Source organism: Mustela nivalis, assembly GCF_964662115.1.
Source record: "Mustela nivalis genome assembly, chromosome: 13".
NCBI classification, from domain to species: Eukaryota; Metazoa; Chordata; class Mammalia; order Carnivora; family Mustelidae; genus Mustela; species Mustela nivalis.
The window spans coordinates 80,695,792-80,709,542 of NC_139032.1; the positions used below are offsets into that span (position 1 = coordinate 80,695,792).

Here is a 13,751-nt window from a genome sequence, read left to right on the forward strand (position 1 = left end):
CATTCTCAGGTTAAATGACCAAGTCCAGATTTCACCAAGAATTCATGGAAAATCTTGAAAAGGCCTATATATTAAATATTTCTGGAATGCTTGGGATTGGTAGTTCCTCAAAAACCATTAGAATTAGAAGACAAAGAATTTTGGCTCTGCCACTCATTAGCTGAGTGACCCTGGGCACATTACTTAACCTCTCTGAGCCTCGGGTCTCTTCTCTATAATTTGGAATAGAAAGAGTAAATTTCCAGATTGATGTGAAAAGTGTAAAATGTACATAGAGGACTTCAAGCTTCAGCACTGACACAGAAAGAGCTTGGAAGTCATCACTCCCATCCTCACAATAAGAAAAAAAGATGAGCAAACTGAAAACCAATGACTTTCCTTATGTCCGTCAGAGAATTGAGGTCACAGGGCAAAGTGCCATCCTGAAAATGGGACAGACATGTGAAAACAGAGAATCATAGCCAAGGTCAGCTTACCAGGAGCAGTGGCTGCTGGAGACAGTAACTGGTAGGAATGCTTCATTGGTGATTGAGGAATTGCTAGAGGCTGAGTGTGGCACCCTGTCTTAGGGGTCCTCCACACTTCTGTGGGTTTTATCCCCAGGGACCCACTGGGTTCTCAAAGTGGTGATTGGAGAAAAACTCCACATGCTTCAGGCACAATGTGTGTGTGGGGAAGTAATCTTTTTGAAATATGCTCTGAGTGTTCTCCATAAAATAATACTGACCTTAAAGGAGACTAGTTTCCCAGAGGCTTATCTGACCGGAGGAAAGGGCATTTATACAACTCCAACCCTTTCAGCTTTCCTCTCTCACAGAAGGGTAGGAAAAAAAAGCCTAAGAAACACTTCTGGATGTCACAGTCCAGAGACTCAAGCCCACTAAGAAATTGAGATTTAATCACAAGATTAGCAAATGCTCTATCTCTCCAGTACCTTCCTGCTGCATCAAAAAGGCTCCAATGTAAGAATACTGGATAACAATTGACAGCTCCAAGACCAAGATTCTGTTCAAGAAGGATTTTTTTTTTAGGAAATCCCAAGGGCCAGAGAAGGAGAAAATAAAACCAAGGAAACTAAAGCTTCTAGCACCTACAGCTACAGCAAACATTAGAATCCAGCTTCTAGTTGGGTTAATATACAGCTTCACACTGACAGCTGCATTACCTCAGTTCCTACTACCTGATCTACCAAGTCTGGCTTTAAACAAAAAATTCTGAGATCTGCCAAAAGACAAGAAAAAAAAAAATGTGTCTGTAGAGACAAAGCAAGCATCACAAGTAGACACAGCTATGACACAATGTTGGAATCATGCAATGGAGAATTAAAAATAATGATTATTAACATGTTAAGGGCTCTAATGGAGGAAGTAGACAACATTCTAGAACAGATGGGTAACATAAGGAGAGAGAGGGAAACTCTAAGAAAGAATAAAAAAAATGTTGGAAATAAAAAACACCAAAACAGAAATAAAGAATGCCCCTGGTGGACTCATCTGTAGACCAGACAGAGCCAAGGAAAGAATCAGTGAGCCTGAAGACATGTCAATTGAAATGTCACAAACTAAAATGCAAAGAGAGGGGCGCCTGGGTGGCTCAGTGGGTTAAGCCGCTGCCTTTGGCTCAGGTCATGATCTCAGGGTCCTGGATCGAGCCCCGCATCAGGCTCTCTGCTCAGCAGGGGGCCTGCTTCCTCCTCTCTCTCTGCTGCCTCTCTGCCTACTTGTGATCTCTCTGTCAAATAAATAAATAAAATATTTAAAAAAAAAAAAAGACATTTCAGATTTAAAAAATAAATAAATAAATAAAATGCAAAGAGAAAGAATGAAGAAAAGGAGAATGTCCAGGAACAGTGTCTTTGATGACAGAGAAGAAATGGATATGTTTCTTGAAACACACAGCCTCCCAGGACTAAATCATGATGAAACAGAATTTCTGAGCAGACTGAGTACTAGTAAAGAGATTGAATCAGTCATCAAAATCCTCCCAAGCAACAAAACTCTAGGGCCACATGGCTTCACTGGTGAATTCTACCAAATATGTAAAGAATTCATACCAATAACTGCTTTAAATGTGAATGGTTTAAATAGGTCAATTAAAAGACAGGGATTGTTAGAATACATAAAAAACAAAATCCAATTCTATGCTGTTTATAAGAAACCCTCTTTGAACATAAAGGCATAAATAAAAAGTGAAGGGAAAGAGAAAGATATGTCACTAACCAAAGAAAGTAGGAGTAGGCAAATTAATTTCAGATGAAGCAGGCTGCAGAACAGAGAAAATTATCAGGGATAAAGGTGGGCATTACATGATGATAAAGGGGTCAATTCTCCAAGAAGTCATAATGATCCTTAGAATGTATGTAGCTAAAAACAGAGTGTCAAAATATGTGAGGTAAAACAGATAGAATTGCAAGGGAAAATAGACAAATCTACTATTAAGTTGGAGATTTTAACACCCCTCTCTCAGTAATTGACAGATTCAGCAGGCAGAAAATTGGTAAGGATATAGTTGGATTGAACAGCACCATCAATCAACTGGATCTAATTGACGTGTAAAAAATACTTCATCTTACAAGAGCAGAATACACATTCTTTTCAGTTCACATGGAGCATTCACAAAAATAGACTACATTCTGGGCCATTAAACACCTTGACAAATACAAAAGAACAGAAATCATGCAAAGCATGCTCTCAGACCACAATGGTATTAAACCAAAAATTTGTAACAGAAAGATAGCTGGAAAGTCCCCAAATATTTGAAGATAAAATAGTACATGTCCAAACAACATATGGGTCCAAAAGGAAGTATCAAGAGAAATTTTAAAATATTTTAAACTCAATGAAAAAATGAAAATAGAACTGACTGAATTCTGTAGGGTGCAGTGAAAGCTGTGTTTAGAGGGAAATTTATAGCATTGAATGCACATATCAGAGAAAATAAAAGATCTAGAATGCACCTATTAGAGAAGATAAAAGATCTAGAATCAATCATCTAAGCTTCCACCTTGGGAAACTAGAAAAAGAAGAGCTAACTAAACCCAAAGTAAGCAAATGAGAAGGAATAATAAAAATAAGAGCACAAATCAATGAAATTAAAAGAGGAAATTAATAGAAAAAGTCAATGAAACAAAATTTAGTCTGTGAAGACATCAATGAAATTGGTAAACCTTAGCCAGGCGAGAGGAAAAAAGGAGCAGATTACTAGACTACTAATTGGTAATTAATAATTACTAATATCAGAAATGAAAGAAGGGTAATCACTACTGATCCAATGGACATTAAAAAGGATAATAAAGGAGGGTGCCCAGGGGGATCATCCAGTTAAGCATCCAACTCTTGCTTTCAGCTCAGGTCATGATCTTAGGTATGTGAGACTGAACCCTATGTTGGGCTCTGTGTGTGCTGTATTGGGTGCGGAGCCTGCTTAAAATTCTCTCTCTCTCTTTAAAAAAAAAAAAAAAAAAGGATAGTAAAGGAATATTATTAATAACTCTGCCTACAAATTTGGTAACTTAGATGAAGTGGACTAATTCCTCGAGAGACACAATTTACCATAACTCGCGTAAAGAGAAACAGATAATCTGAATAGGATTATGTCTATTAAAGAAATCGAATCAATAATTAACAACCTTTCAAAAAAGAAAGCAGTAGTCCCTTATGGTTTCACTGGTGAATTCTACCAAACATTAAGAAAGAAACTATACTAATTCTCTACAATTTCCTCTGGGATATAAAAGCAGAGGGAAAACTGAAATACAACAAAAGATCTGAACGGACATTGCACCGAAGAAGGTGTAACAGAAAGCAAATAAGTAAATGGAAAGATACTCAATATCTTATGTCTTTTTGGAAATGCAAATGAAAACAATGAAATACCACTACTCTCCCAATTCTGTTTTATGAAACCAGCATTACTCTAATAATACATAATGGCATTATTAGAAAGGAAAACTATAGAATAATAGGTCTCCTGAACATGAATACAAAAATCCTCAATAAAATTTTAGCAAATGAAACTTAATAGTGTATAAAAAGAATTACACACCATTGCCAATGGGATTTATTCCAAGTGTGCAAGGCTGTTTCAATATTCAGTAATCAATTAATGTAATCTATTGCAACAGTAAGCCAAAGAAGAAAAATCATATGATCATACTGATAGATCCAGGAGAAACATTTGACAAAATCAAATACCTAGTCATGATTTAAAAGAAAAACATCCTCTAAACAAATTTTGTTCACTTGATAAAGAATATCTATTTTTTTAAAAAATCCCACAGCTAACATCATACTTAGTGGAGAGAAACTAGATGCTTTTCCCCTAAGACTGAGAACAAGGCAAAGATGTCCCCTTCTCACCTCTTCTTTTCAGCATTGTACTGGGAGTCTTGGTTAGTACAGAAAGACAAGAAAAGAAAAGGTATGTAAGTCAACACATTCCAAATTATAATCTCAGCAAGTCATTTTGTGGATATTAAAGTGAATCTAAAATTTATATGGGGGGTGCCTGGGTGACTCATTTGGTTAAGTGTCTGACTCTTGATTTTGCTCAGGTCATGATCTCAGGGTCCTGGGATCAAGTCCCGAGTAGACTCCCTGCTCGGCGGGGTGTCTACTTCTCCCTTGCCCTCTACAACCCCCCTAAGCTCCCCGCTCATGCTTTCTCTATCTGTCAAATATATAAATAAAATATTTTAAAGAACCCCCAAAAACAACATCATACTAGCAAAAGAACATATAAATAGATCAATGGAACAGAATAGAGAGTCCAGAAATAGACTTACACAAATGTAATCAACTAATCTTTGACAAATGAGCAATGGCCATTCAATGGGGGGGGGGGGTGAGGACAACTAGTCATTTCAACAAATGGTGCTGAAATAATTGGACATCCATATTCATCACCCTCCCCCCCAAATCTAGACACAGATTTTGTACCTTTCACAAAAATTAACTCAAAATATATCATAGACCTAAATGTAAAATACAAAACTATAAAACTTCTAGAAGATAGTATAGGAAAAAATCTGGAGGGCCTTGGATTTGATTATGCATTTTGAGACACAACACCAAAAGCGAGATCCGTGAAAGCAAAAACAAACAAACAAACAACACCAAAAAATAAAATGACGTTAGGCTTTAATGAAACCAAGAACTGCTCTGCAAAAGACACTTATGAAATTCAAAAGATAAGCCACATGTTGGGAGAAAACCCTTCCAAAAGACACATTTGATAAAGGATTTGTATCTAAAATATACAAAGAACTCTTAAAACTCAACAATATGGAAGGAAGCAACCCAATGGCCCAGTTGAAACACAGGCAAAAGATCTGAATGGACATCGCACCAAAGAAAATGTACAGAAAGCAAATAAGCAAATGGAAAGATACTCAACATCTTATGTCTTTAGGGAAATGCAAATGAAAACAATGAAACACCACTACCCTCCCATTACAATGGCTAAATCCAAAGCCTGACAATACTAAATGCTGACAAGGCAATCTTATTCATTGTTCACGGAAACATGAAAGGGTACAGCCACTTTGAAAGTTTGGCAGTTTCTTACAAAGCTAAACACAGTCTTACTACATGACTGAGCAATCACATTCCTAGGTATTTGCCCACTTGTGCTGAAGACTTAGGTCCACACAAAGCCTGCACACAAATGTTTATAATAGCTTTATTTATAATAGCCAAAGTTTGGAAGCAACCAAGATATTCTTCAATAGGTGAAAGGATTGGCGAGCTGTGATGTAACCGTTCAGTGGACCACTGCTCAGAAACATAAAGAACTGAGCGACTGAGTCACAAAAAGACACGGAAGACCCTTAAATGCACACTGCTAAGTGAAAGAAGCCAGTCTGAAAAGGCAGGCACGGTACAATTCCCATCGTGTGACATTCAGGAAAAGGCAAAGCTAAGGACACAGCAGAACGTTGTCAGGGGTGTAGGGTGAGCGAGGAGGAACAGGTGGGACACCGGGGGTTTTTAGGGCCGTGAGACTATTCTGTATGGTCCTATAATGCTGGGGAAATTACATTATGCGCTTGTCAAAACACATAGAAAACACAGCATCAACTTTAATGTAAACTATGGACTTTAATAACGTATTGATATTTATTCACTAATATGCATACAGTCATACAAGATATAAGAGTGGACAATGTAGGGGGACAGATGGGAATTGTCTGTACTATCTGCTCAACGTTCCAATAAATTCTTCATACTAGCTGGGCACCATCAGTGGTGGCCCTTAACCCGGCCAGGCCTCACTTCCTCAACTCTAAGGAGCAGGGCTGTGGGGAGCTTCTGTGCCGTATTTGTGACATGACAGTAGAGAGTACCCGAACAGGGGAGTCTCTGGCGGGAGAAGAAACAGATGGGGGGCTGCCTGGGGAGAAGCCCCCCAGATGTGTCTGTCACAGCCAATGTCTCCTTGAGCCAAGACTGGGACCAAGCACAACTCTGCCCAATCCTTAGGGATGCCTGGGTCACTGAATCAGGGTCTTGGGCCTGGGGACATTTGGGGATTGGCCGGGCCCTTGCATCTTCATGTGGCTGTGACTGTTGTCACTTCCTAGGCAGCACAAGGCAGAGGCTCGGGACAGGGTTCCCTCCCACTCTGCTCCACCCCCCAACCCGCTCTGCCCCATCCCCCCAAGCCTCAGTTTCCTCTTCTGAGAATGGGTTCGTGGGAATAAGACCCAGCTCACCAGGAATCCCAAGAGGACGGGGAGAGTGCTTTGTAATCTGTAAAGCACACACAAACGTCAGGAACCTCGACAGTGCTTCAAACAGACAGACAGACAGATCCACAAACACTTGTTTGAGCCAGGCATACTCTTCCTCACTAAATTCTTAAAACAACCCAAGGTGGATGTCATCAGCCCCCTTTTAAAGGAAACTGAAGCTTGCAGAGCTGAAGTGTCCCCTACAAGAGCTGCCAGCTGGGGGGTGTCACTGTGGAACCGCAGGCCACATGACTCGGGGGCTCCCACTTCCCCAACAACCTCCCTCCCCCGCGGCTGTCCCTGCAGGGTCCACAGTGGTAAGCCACAGGCACAAGCAAAGAGGCCGGTGGCGCTGCATAAACTATCATTCTGCTTTTCCCTTTTTGTGAGTTTTGAGGGTCCGGTGGGGCAGACCAGCTCAGTGGACAGACAGCCTGTTCCCTTCACCCCAGAGGTGACGGTGGAGAGGATGACGAATGGGTGCCCGGGACACGGGGGCTCCTGGCAGCCCTCGCGGAGGGGAGAAGTGATTCCAGAACACGCAGCCCAGGAGGCGGCAGGCCCGCCAGGGTCTGTGCGAGGGAGAGGGTGCGCGGGCCTCTCTGCCGGCTCGCTTGCCTTTATTAAGGATGATTCTGATGCTGACTATTTTGTAAGCATGTAGGGCACGCATCCAGACCATCTGACTTCAAGAAAATCCAAGGCTGAAGAATGTCGCTTGCGCCAGACACGTTGCAAGAGGCGCGGCATGGAACCCGCCGAGTGATCCGCCGCCTCCCCGATCTCAGAGGGAGGGGGCCGTCCATGTATATGTATAAGCCAGGCTTTGTTAAACACCAAGTAAAAATACTTTTAAATATTTCAGTACATCGTTAACCAAATACATTTTACTTGGGGCTCATTCCAGCTGATGAAAGTATAGGAGGCACCTGATTTGCATAAGTCGACTGAGGAAATTTGGTGAGAGACAGTCATAAGACTCAGACGCCCACGGGCGCCGCTGATCGTCAGGGTCTGATCTGAGCTCCTCTGACACGTTTGCAGAACACCTACTATGTGCCGGGCATAGCGCTCGGCTTCACGGAGGTTAAGTCTAGCTTCAAGGGCAAAGGCCACACTCATTCCATGGCATTTAGGTGGCTGCCATCGGTGTTGTTAAGGAGCAGCAGGCTGACGGGGAGGGGGCCCAGCCTGAGGGTCTCCTTATGGAGATGGCCTGGGCGGTAGTGGTGCAAGGGGAGGGGTTTCCAGCAGAGGTAAGGAGCCTCGTGGAGGCCCCCCAAGGTGGCGGCTACCCCGGCTGGAGTGAGTGAGTGGGGGGCTAGTGAGAGTGGTGGCGGCTGCGGGGGAGGGGGGTCCAGTCTGCGAGGCTCTCCCTCTTGCAGATGCTCTACCCCAGCACTGGGGTCTTAGACCAGCGCCCGCAGGTGCTGCTGGTGGCTTCGCATGGAGACGTGACGCAGAGGAGGGCTGGGGGGCACCACAGCAGCGAGCACCCCCAGTGTGAGAGCAGACACGGGAAGGAATGGCCAGAGCCGGCCTTCGGAGACCACAGCAGGTGTGCAGGGAGGCTGGCTAACAGCCTCTAGCTCTCCCCAGTCTCACAGCACCACCGCGCACCCCCTCTTCCTGGCCACACCACCCCGCAGTGTGGTGTGGGACTCAGGGGCGAGGAAATGGGAGGCGACAGCAGTGAGGCACTAGGCGGTTTACAGTCACAGACCCGGCAGGAAGGCACTTCCTCCTCCGGTCCCAGCACCTACGGAGCCCTGGGCATGAGCAGGTGAGGGAGGCATTTCCGGAGAGAGGAGCGCAGTGAGAGCCAAGCATGTGACTGTGGCAGGGGCAACCCCTTCCTGAGCCGTGCCACGGCTGTCCAGGTACTGTTTTTAGGAGGTGGGCACCATTGCTATCTCCATTTTGCAGAGGAAGAACGTGAGGCTCCAAGGGAGTTATGTAACCTGCTAGCCAAGTTGCAGAGCTCAGATTCGGATTCGAGGCCGGGTCTGTTGGATCCCGGAGCCTGTGGCTTCGGTTATAAGTGCCGCTCAAACTCAGGCAGCCCCAGGCCAGGAAGGGGGGCCATGTAGCTCAGGCATTCTTCAGGCAGCAGAAGAAATGCAGGATGTATCAGACATTAAACGATGCCACTCCTAGATTTCCCTCTGCAAGCAGGGGGTGTGTGCGCACAGGCGTGCTTGAATGGGTAGAGAAGCGGGGAGGGGGGTGGGTAGGAAAGACCCTTCAATCCCTGTTTTCTTGCTTTGCAATCATGTTCCATTGATTACTGGGACAGACTCCAGATGCCGGTTGTGTGTTAGATGGACAAGATGTCCAGGTGCTGGGCTCAAATGTTCCCTTTGCCAGTGAAACGTTGGTCTCTCATAGATGACGCAGTAATACTACCTTTTATTGCCTCATCGTGATGCTGTCCTCGTCTCTAGCACAGAGAAGTGAAATTCCACTCTGGGAAGAGTTGAGAGCAAAGTCTCAATGATAAGGAGGTGCTTGGGAGTGCAATTTACATGAAATGACTGCATCTTCACCGACACATTTGTTCCTTCATTGGATTCTGGGCAACGACAGGGCTACCAGACCTCAGTTTGGCTGAGAAGACCTGCATTTTAGATTTCCGTTCTGCTAGAAATTCTAGAATTGCAAATTGAAATCTTTATTTATTTATTTGAATGCTGATTACGCTGGCCTCCCGGAGCAGTGTGAGATTGCGTATTGCTAAATTCCATGACACTCCTAAGTAGTGGTTGACATTCTAACAGAGAAGCAGCAAGACTATCCAGGGACTGACAAGCGCAGGATCCAGACGAGGGTCCTGTGGGTGGAAAGAGGCGGGGAATGGGCTGGTGCTGGGGGAGAGCCACCTGCTGGGCGTGGGTTATTGTCAAGTCCTAGATTTCCTTTTAGGTGGTGAGTCGTGGATGCTTATTACATTATTTAAAAATTACTAATTTAAAAAGCTGACTAGATAAAAGCAGTTTATGTGTGGATGGGGCTGGAAGGCTCTCAATGAACCAAGGATTATGATTAATCCAGTTCTGTGCCCTAATTCCAGTTCTGGGGGAAAAAAAAAGATAGAAAACAAGGCTGCTTAAAAGAATGGTCTGAGATTTAGAGTTCATGATGCGAAATCTTTTTTTTTTTATATACTAGCTTTGATTTTTTTTCTCACTTATCTTTCTAAACACTGTTTTTCTTTTCCCCCTTAAATAGTAGGGTCTCCCCATGCAGGTTTCATTAAGGTTTCAGACTTCAGGAATTGGGTTAACCCCTTCAGCGGCTGCTGAAGCCTCATAAGGGAGGAAGGGAGGTCTGGACTGGCTTCCAGAAAGGGGACCTTGCCCGAGCAGTTAGACACAGCTGGTGCTGGGTGTAGGGTGATGCTCTTAGCCAAATGGGATGGTGTTTTCTGCAGGATGTTAAGGAGCAGAAAGGGAGACTCTGTCGGTGAGACCACCTCTACCATAAGCCGTGACCCTCACACTCGGAACATCCTATTTCGGGGATGCAGGACATATTTTATCGTTATTTATCTGCTCATCAAACATCCACTGGGCACTGAACAAGATCTTGCTCTGGCCCTGTGCCAGCCTTCAGGGATACTGAACTCATAGAGAGTGACTTTTCTGGGATGCGCACCATGCTCAGGGCTTTGTATATGTTCTTTTTCTTACCCTCACAGCGCCTCTCCTTTGTTGCTTCCCTATGGGGGTTCTGGCCATACCCTACGACAACTGTCAACTGTGTGTCCTTTTCACTTGTGTGGCTAGAGACACTGGGTATAATGAAAAGGCTCTGAATGCAGACGGCTTTTGGTTCAAATCCCAGGGTCCCCACTGATGTACTTGACACACCTGTTTAAATTCACCTCTTGAAGCCTCGGGCTTCTTGTCTGTCAAATGGGAGAAAAACTCTTATCTCACAGGGCTGTGGGAGAAGTAAATGGGAGAATTCATAACAAGCCTTTAGTATTTCTGTCACATAGTAAATGTGCAGTAAATGGTCTCTATTACTTTTTTTCTCAAGGGCAGGATCTGTAAATAATTTATATTCCCATCAGCCCAATACCTGCTAACATGTTCATTACCTGTTTGTTGAATGAGTGAATGTGTGCCCTCTGAGAATGACAGCCCAGTTCTATCTCTCTTCTGACTACTCTCTTGTCAGCTCCACGGCAGCTCTGGGGTAGATAAAGCTGCTCCCATCTGACTGGGCTTCCACACCTCTGGCCAGGACTTAGCTGCAACTGAGAGCACGAGGATCCTTTGGCTCGGCACCATGGAGGGAAGGAACGAGGACTGTCTGGTTCTTTCTGCTGATCCTCACCCAAAGAAAAAACCACCACCCAAACACAAATGTCCTTTTGTGCTCTTTGGGAGCTTCCCAAATGCTCCCAAGAATGTGGCTGACTTCAGAAGCACCTTATCCTTGAGAATCGGGGTGTCAGACCAGCCTTCTCAGGAAGCAAGAACGGGGCCCCTGTTCTTTGCCAGCTGCCAGACAGTAGTAATCCCTGAGACCCTGGGCACAGACAGGCTTCTCCTCTCTGGCTGTAATGCCCAGCCCCCACTATCTGTACCCCACACCCCCCAAGTCTGTGATTTCATTTCAGGAACCATGGAAACAGGAGTCAAACTCCGAGGATGACGTCAGGGGAGACAGGCGCTCACACCAGGCAACCAACCTCCCATTCCAGTTCCATCTTCCCAGAGGCCCTGTGCTCTATGAGTTGACCTTTCACCTCCCTGCTTTACCAGCCCTGCTCCCTCCCCCATCACTCAAATGAACACCACTGCTGGTTGGGGGGGGGCGGTGCTGGATAGGGGACAGCATCCTGCTTGACTTCACACGGGGGCCTCTGCTACTCACTGGCTGTAAGATTTTAGACAAGTCACTTGCTCTTGGAACCTCAGGATGCTCATCTGTGAAATGGGATACAATCACCCACTAGGAAGGTCTGGGGTGAGAACCAGCCAGGGAGGGGAATCTTGAAATCCCAGTTGCTGCTAAGGACTGATGACCCGGGCATGGCCACAGGCCTGGGAGATCCCAGCCCCGGATTCGCCTGTCAGTAGGTGCTAAAAACTGGTATTATTCTCATCGCTTTCGCTTGGTCAGCAGGACGCAGAGATCCTGGCAGACCCCAGAAAACCTCACCCGAGCCTGTGCTGTGGACAGCCCCTGTGGATTCCGCTTACAGAGAGCAATTTAAGAGGCAAACAAAACATGAAAAGCTATTCAGAATTAACAATGGGCCAGATGGTAATGCTAGTTTGCAGCAATAAAACATGATAAATAGCTTCCTGCTGCTACTCCTGATCAATTTCAATATTTAATAATTCCGCCGCCACCCCCACCCCCTCTCCCGGCCCCCTCCACAGGATCCTGCGAGGACTCCCTGCATTCAACTCACAGAGCCAACACTTCTTCGCTTTCTGAAGGCGTCAGCAAAAAGCGCGCAGCTCAACTGTCATGTGAGCGCCTTCCGTCCTCGAGATGATAATTAATCTGCCCGATTCGGAAGACGCGCCATCTCCAGCCGTGGCTAGTTGCCAGGGAGGGCTGCAAGGGCGCTCCGCCCACAGACACGTGGTGGAACTCACCTTGTGGACTCCGTGCCTACCGGTATTCCCTGAGGTTCGCTTTTGCATTCACGGAAGGAGAGCCGTAGGGAGCTGGGTGGTCATCCTACCCCAGGACCACCTCGCAGGGTCAAGCAGCCCGCAAGGGGACCTGTGGCAGCTTGGTGTGACGGCCACGCCCGCCACCTAAGGCTGAACCTCAGCCTTAGGTGAACCCCTAGAGGCTGAACCCCTCTCTGGGGGAGGTGATTCTACCCCCTTCCAGAATTCCAGCCAGGGCTGCGCCCACGAAGCACCCGGCGGAGAGCTCACGCGTCGGACTCGCCCAACCACAGCAGCTGGTGGCATCATTATTTAAAAGGTGATGATCTCTGCGGTCAAAAGCTGTAGCCCATTTGTGGGGCGGGGGGGGGGGAGATGGGGGGATGTGACAGGGAGCCCCTCACGCTCACCCAGATCCACCCCCGGGGTTCTCCCCAAGCCCTGCCCACTGATAAGATGAGCCCCTTCGTATTGCCAGCAAGGGTCCACATTCCCACATTCCCACCCATGGATACAGAGACCGCAGGGCACCCCTGGCGAGCAGGTACGGTTGGCCCCATTTACGGAAGAGGAAGCGGAGACAGGAGGCAGAATGGCTTTCTCAGCTCACATGGGTAGAAAATGGCACAGTCAGTGGTAATCTGGGTCTCCCAAGCTCTGATTTCTTGACCTCCCCACCAGATCACAGGAGAAAGTTGCTCCGCAAGGCGCCCCCTCCTGCCTGGCGTCCCTTTGGCCAGGAGGCAGCCCAAGGGAGGGAAGCTTGGGTGCCTGGTCACCCGAGCTACAGTTTACCGTCTGTGAAATTCAAACGCTGATACCTAGTGCACTAGCTCACGGGGAGGTTTAGTGAGGACTATGCACGGAAGCACGGCGTAATTTTATGATTTATACAAATGTCAGGCACGGTTATTATGCCTTTTTGGAAAAACACGGTGTGAGGAAGAAGATCAGAAATGCGTTCACCCCAAGGTGGATCCTTCTAACGGAACTCTTCATCCTCCCCACACCCACCCCGCCATAATTTAGGGGATCAAGAGCAAACTCTTCTATGTGGATTCAAGGCCTGGATGGCTCTAGCAAGCCCATCACTGCCGCTTCTCCCTTCCCCTCCTGCTCTAGCCCCTCCAAGTTTCTTGGGGTTATCTGAGCCTTCCCCACCTGTGTCCATGTCTCAGCCAGACCACACCTGCCAGAAGGGTCCATGCCGCCCTGTTCACTGGCTTCTCCCACTCACCCTTCTCCAAGAACTCTTCTTCAGACCTCCCTCCACAGGATCTCCTCCGCTGGGCTCCCCTCCCTGCACCCCCTCCACGCCAGCACACAGCACGGCATGCCAGCGCGGGGCTCTCCTCTGCCTCCCTGGTCTACAGTGAGTGAGA

General features: G+C 46.4%; 1 protein-coding gene across 3 annotated transcripts in view; it reads right to left on the reverse strand.

Annotated features, from left to right (window-relative positions):
• The window catches only part of TTLL11 (tubulin tyrosine ligase like 11), a 225,751-nt gene that overhangs the window by 16,890 nt on the left and 195,110 nt on the right, over nt 1-13,751 (reverse strand). The window lies entirely within an intron of this gene.